Genomic DNA, 7,065 nt, shown 5'->3' on the forward strand with positions numbered 1-7,065 from the left:
TGTAATCTGTCGGTAGGTAGAGCTCTCTCTCTCAATTTCTCTGTAACTCTGCTCCTTCCCTTTAACACCACAGGCAAATTCCTCAAAATCCCGGTGGTGTGGCTTTTTTTTTTTTTTCTTCTTTTTTTTTTTTTTTTTTTCCCTCCTCTCTCCCCTCACACGCGATATGTACACATCCCTCCGCCACGCTCAGCCAGCCTGCCAGCCAAATGACAGCGTTTTGGGGCGCTTTTTTTTTTTTTTGGGGGGGGGTATTGGGGGGGGGTGAGATGGAAGAAAGGTGGTGTATGCCGGGACACACACCCACCCCCCTCCAGAGAGGGGGGGCACCCACACCTAATGAGTGGAGGAGGGTGAAGGTGCGCATTAATATCCACCCCCCCCCCCTTTTTTTTTTTCCCAGCAGCAGCCTCTTCACTGATGGCAGCAAATACATGCGCTGGGAGGTCAGCCTAGGTAACCTCAACAGGTAAAGGGAGCCCAAGCAGCCCCCCCTTGCCCTCCCCATCACCCCCCCCCCCGAAAAAAAATTCGGGGTGAGCTTGTTCTACAGCTCAGCATCTCCCCCCCCCCCTTCATGGGGGCACCCGTTTGCCAGGGAGGATGGTGGGGGTGCCCCTGTTGTTGTTGTTGTTGTTGTTGTTGTCATTGTGTTGGGGTTTGGGGGGGCTGCGAGGGTGGGCTTGGTCCCACCTAGAGGGGGGCAGAAAGGGGAGGGGGGTTCTGGTGTGGTTGGAGTCGCTGAGCCCAGATTTCCTCTTTTTAATTTTTTTTTCCCCCTTTTTTTTGCTTTTTTTGGGGGGGTGTGTGCGTGTCTTGTTATTGTGGGGATGGTGGTTGGGAGATTGGAATCAAACAAGCAAACAAAAGCAAAACGGGAGCGAGCGGGCGAGGGGAGCGACTCCGTATTGATTGGCTGCTTCTTGCTGTCCTTCTTTAAAGAAAATAAAGGCAGAAAATTATGGGGAGTTATTTATTATTTCCCCCCCTCCCTTGCTTCCTTTCAAACCAACCACTGAAAATCCACGGCTGGAAATAACAGGGAAGCTTCCTTCCAAGGGAATAAAGTAGACCATTGCTTAAAGAGAGCTACTTTGGACGCAAGAGAAGCAAAGTGAGACAGAAAGTATGTACTCCCTTTTGTGCATGCCTGTAAAAAATAACCACCGACCTTTTTTTTTATCGTTTCGCTCTTCAGTATAGCGATTTTCCCCGTCTTTTCCCATTGCCAGTGGTGTTTGTGCCCCTCGCCCCCACTTTTTGCACTGTGACCACTCACTGCAACCTTTCACTTCGGACACTTCATTTTTACGACTGCATGAAGGAACTCAGCTCATTAAAAAAAATCACATCAAATCACCAAGATTCGTGTTAATTTTCTTTTTTTTTGGGGGGGGGGGACACGACGACGACACACAATACCAACACTTCGCAAAGGAATATTTTCTGTAGAGCCGCAAAAAATACCAAACCCACTAAATGACATAGTGTTATTAAGAGTCCCCGTGTTTCCCTCCAAAGTCTACAGACCTTCAGATCTTTCCCTCATGTTCTTCCACCAAAAAACCAACAAAAAAAGCGCAGCCTAATTATTTTCAGAAGGGACCTGGGTGACTCCGACCGATTTCAAGTGTGGAAGGAGGAAAATACCAGCTCGCCAAGCTGGTTTGAGGTGTGTTTTTCTGCCCAGTAAAGGTCACATTCTCGATTTTTTTTGAGGCATGGGGTGGCTCAAACCTCTGCTGAGGTTGAAACTGTGGTGGTTTTTTTTTTTGTTTTGCAGACACCTTCCCAAGAAGAAGAAAAGACCCAGTAGCCGCCCAGTCCACCTTTCTTAGATTTTCGTAAATCGAGGGTGTATTTTTCCATTCAGAAAGGCTACATGTGGTGGGTTTTTCCTCCCCGTAAGCAGACAATGAACTGTGCAGGAGAACAGTGATTTTCCCACCGCCTATTGTGAAAATATTTTTCAAAATCATGCTACCTTTGCTGTAAAGAAATAGTCTTCATACTCGAATAACCCCAAGGACGGCGCGATGACCATCTTCGTTTTTACAGGAGAACTCACCCACCTCATCCCCCCTTCCCCAGAGTACCCCTTCCCTAGAGAATCCCCCCCCAAAAAATGAAGAAAAGAGCAACTAGGGACAGAGGCTCCTCAATTAACAGCTAATAGCCGAGGTGACCATTTTCCTCCCCTAATCAATAGCATTTCCATTTTTAAAACCCTCACCACGCAATGAAGGCAGCCGTGCAAATTAAAAGTGCGGAAAAAAGAACAAAACCCAAAATAAAGTTGTCAGATGTGGGATTGGGAAGAGCTGCTGCATTTTCCCAATCATTATCCCTGGATGCAGTTAGGCAAAGGTGCAGCGAGGCTTTCTGAATCGTACCTTAGGCTGGGAAATAAATGTTTGCCTTCAGTGGCTGTGAAAGAAAGGACCCACCACCCCCTCCTCGGTTGCATGAAATAAGATATATGCAATTGCCTGCTTCTTTTGAAGGAAAATATCTTGACATTTATTGTCTGGGGAAAGTGCTGCTCTTTGTCTTTACTGTTTTGGCCGGGTTTAGGTGTGGGGATGGGTGGGGGGGTGATGTCTCTTGCGGGTGCATGCGCTCGGATGTCGCTTTATCGCTGGGGTTGTATTGTACTTTTAGGTGTTTCATTGTACCCTCCCGGAGTTTATTTTATGCCCCCCCCCCCCTTTGCCCTGACCTTCACTGAAAAATGTCATTCCCTCCTTCCCCACCCCAAAATGAGGAGGCTTTGGAGAGAGACGTGACGTGCGTAAATAAAGAGAAAGACAGGGGAGGGGGGAAAAAAAAAAAAACAACCACCCATAACCACTTCAAAACAGGCAATTTCTCCGTGCAAGCATTTTTATGCATCGATGCGCTCCCCGCGCCGTCAAACGTCAGCCCTGAGCGCTGCTCCGCGCTCCCCGCGGGGGAAAAAAAAAAAAAAAAATTAAAAATCTATTTATGGGGTTTTCAGCACGGTGCGGGAGGGGGGGTGTGTGGGGGGGTGAAGTGAAGTCAGGCAGCTCCGCGCCCCCCCCTCCCCTCCTTTTCCATCCCCGGGCGCGCAGCCCCTTCCGCGGGCGCGGGGCGCTCCCCGCTGCGCGCAGCCCCGCGCTAACATTGGGCAACAGCGCCATCTCGCGGCCGCGGCGGGGCGCAGCGCGGAGGGCGGGGTGGGGGGGGGACACCGGGCTGTGCGTTATAACCGATAACCCCCTCCCGGTGCCCCGGGGCGGGGGGGGGCCGTGGAGACCCTCCAGCAGCGCAGCGCGGTGCGGCCACCCCTATATAACCACTCAAGCGCGGGCGGGATTTTTGGAAACACAGCCCCCCCTTTATTTTATTTTATTTTTTTCCCATTTCCCCCTTTTCTCACCCAGAAAAATAACAACAACAACAACAAAAAAGCAGCACACGCACGCAGGACCAAACCAACCCACCAGATGTGCCACCCCCCCCCCCCTTTACACCCTTCCGCACCTCCCCGCTTTTATCAGTTTTGGCTTCGAGTTGGGGGTTGATTTTTTTTTTTCTTTTTTTTTTTTTTTTCCACCTCCCCTCGTCCGAGGGGGGTCTGTTGTTTGTAGCTTGTAGACAAAACATTCCAATAATCCGGTTTCAAAGAGAAGAGCACCCACCTTATTTAAACCATAAAGCAATTAAAGCCAGACGTCTAGCCAGATCGAGGGTCCTGTTTTGTTCGCCCCTATTCAGCCCCGCATAGCAGGAGACAAACAGAGTTGTAAAAGTGGCTTTTTTTTTTTTTTTTTTTGAGGGGGGGGCTGCGGAAATGTACCTATGGACAGCTGGAGGGTCCTGTCGGTTTTGTGTGCCTTACAAAGGGGCGGATTGGAAACCAGGCACGCACACACACACAAAAACCCCCCAAACCCACCCCCAAAACCTTATATACATGCCTATATCTATATATATATATATTTCTCTCTCTCCGAGAGCTATAAGCGCATCTCTCCCCGGGCAGAAATACATGTGCATGTTCACAAGCGCCGGCACACAATAGCTGTATCAGTATGCGTCTGCACACACGCGCCATATGTCAAAGAACGCCGAAATTGGAGCATTTTGATACATTAATCCGGGGAAAGACTGGCCGCAGGGTGTTGCTGCGGGGTGCGAGCCGCATTTTTTTTTTTTTAATTATTATTATTTATTTTGAGCCACACTGGGGTGGGTTTTTTGTGGTTGTGGGTTTGGTGTTTTTTTTTTCTCCTCTCTGCTGGCTGCAGTGGCGGAGAAATTCAATGGCTGGAGCCGCACCAGCGCAGCCTCCCAGCAGGGCCAAATGGCATTTTATAACTGGTGTAACCCTTCACCGGGGGACGGGGACGGGGACGGGGGGGGGGGAGTTGAGGATACCGGGGGCCTTGCACATGAACTAAAACTGCGGCAGGATTTTAACCCAACCCAACCCAACCACCAACAAAAGAAAGCCCCAACCAGCAGCTCGGTGGAGACAAAGGGGCATCTCCTCCGCTGCCCGCCGGCTCTAATGGGGGTCTGGCCGGAGAGATGGCTGCGGCAGGGAGGGAGAGGGGCTGGGGAGGGAGGGCGAGGGGCTGGGGGGGGGCTGGGGAGGGAGGGGGGGCTGGGGAGGGAGGGAGGGGGGGCAGGGGGAGGGAGGAGGCTGTAGTCGCACTGGAAATGAGATCCGCTTGAATGAAAGGGGGGCCAAAATGAACTTCCATACATCATGTCTTTTCAACATCGCTAAACGCTCCTGACAAGCCCCTCCAGAGAGCCGGGTCCGAAACTGCCTCCAAAGTCCTGTCCAAATGATGGTTGGGATTTTTTTTTTTTTTTTTTCTTCCCCTCTCTTAATTAATAATGATAAAACGGGGATGATTTCTCCCCTCTCGCCAAGTGGGCGAGCCGCTTCCCGACCCTGCCGGATTTTATTCTGTATTTGAGGCGGGATGAACGAAGGCAGAGAAGCAGACAGAGAGAAAATAATAATAATAGTAATAATAATAATAGTAATAGTAATAGTAATAGTTAAAGTAGTAATAATAATAATAATAATAATAATAATAATAATAATAATAATAAAGAATTGACATGACTTAGGTGGAAAGATTTCCTCCTTCTTCTTTTTTTTTTTTTTTTCTGGTCCATAAATCTTTCGCTCTGCTAAAATGTTTTCTAACCTGACCATTTCACTGCGCTCGTTAAGGTTTTTCCAAACAGACCTAGCACAAAACTGGGATTGTAAAAAGGCTTTTTAGCTTCCCCTGCTCCAGGGATGTCTCCGCTGATAGACCGCCGTGCGCCTGTCCCCCTCCGGTGACAAAAATAGACCCCGCTTTAAAAGCGAGGACACAAATCAGGGGAAGGAAAAGAAACCTCCAAATGCTTCAGCGAGAAATATTAAAGAGCAATATTTTATGAGATCAGCAGAAGTAATCGCTTCCAGATTTTTTTATTTCGGAGGAACTGGGACGAGGGCGACAAACGTATCTCGCTCGCCTGATCTGGTTCTGATTAGAAAGATTAAAACGCTGCTCCACTCATTTCATTAAAGAAAGGGACCTATAACAAGTTTTTATGATTAAACATCCCTCGCTGCTCGTTTTTTATACAATCTCCTGCCTCTCGTTTCTCATTCAGCAGCCTGGAAAGCGCCCAGGGAAGGAGCCGTTGATAAATCCCGGCTCCAGGCGCTGTGGGCAGCGGGTTTTCTCGCCTCTGCACAAGCCACCGCAGCACCAGCCCCATCTCTCCTGGCAGGACGGAGGGGTTTGACCTTTCCGCAGCCAACAACCCTTTATTTCCCCCCTTATTTTTGCCTTCATCTCCCTCGTCTAGGGAGAAGGAGGGGGGGGGGGTTGTTCTGATTTTTTTTTTTTTTTTTTTTTGCCTTTTCGCCCGAAAATTTGCAGGCTGCCGCCTGGCCACCAGACATGTATTTCTTTCTTCCCCTGCTCCTTCTCTCCCCCCAGCCCTTCTCCACATTCATTTTCTCGCCTTCTCCTGGGCTGTCTTGCCAGCAGCAGCACTTCCAGCAACCCTCCAAGGCTTGGCGACCCATCGATAAGGCAAAGCTCCCCCTGAGCGGATGGCAGCGAGCGGATGCCTTTGCCAGCTCCTCTATTCCCAGCATCCATATTTAGTCTTTTTAACATCTCCTTCGATTGCCTGGGGTCATAAATTAGTACAATTAATTATCCCCATCTAAAAATTGATGGCACATATAACCCTTACCTCAGCGCCTTTTTATTATGGTAGACTGAAATAGAAAAGTGCTGGGGAAGGAAGCAGAAAGCTCCGCTCTCCTCCGGCTGCGGGGGATGCTCGGGGCCGCCCCGCCGAGGCACCGGCACCGGCCCCGGCCCCGGCCCCGGCTGGCAAAGCCCCGGGGCTGCTCCTCTGCAAAGGGCTTTAAATAAAAAGACACCTACATACTGATTTTTTTTCTTTCTTTTTTTTTTTTTCTTTTTTTTTTTTCCCGTGACGGTAGGTATATTTACATAGAGCTGCTCTACAATAGCGAACAGAACAATATTACAGAACGGTTCTGAGACGAGAATAAAATACACAAATAAGTACAGCAGAAACGTTCAACACCATGACAGAACATCATTGAGCCATATTCCCTTCAGTCTTTTTTTTTTTTTTCTCTTTTTCCTCTCTTTTGTACAAAATATTCACTCACGAGCTCGCGGAATTAAAAAATAAAAATACTGGATAAGTTTAATTTATGAAATAAAATACTAAAAAAAAAATAAATTCAAGTACTTCTTGTGTTTGTTTTCTGAGGAGGACAAAACAAAAAACAAGGAAGAAGAAAGGAAGAGAAAACAACCCCCCCCAACATCTTTCTTTTATTTAGTTGCATTTTAGAAAAGACTCGTGTCCCAAAACGCTTGCTGTGTTTGCCTATAATGCTAAACATTCATCCGCACATTCAAAGTCAGAAACATTTCAACCCCCAAAAACAGCCTCTTTTTTTTTTCCTTTTTTTTTTCCTTTTTTTTTTTTTTTTTCTCTCCACCCTCGTTTCTCATTGACTGGACTTTGCCAACT

Source organism: Ciconia boyciana, chromosome 27 (assembly GCF_034638445.1).
Source record: "Ciconia boyciana chromosome 27, ASM3463844v1, whole genome shotgun sequence".
In the NCBI taxonomy this organism is placed as follows: Eukaryota; Metazoa; Chordata; class Aves; order Ciconiiformes; family Ciconiidae; genus Ciconia; species Ciconia boyciana.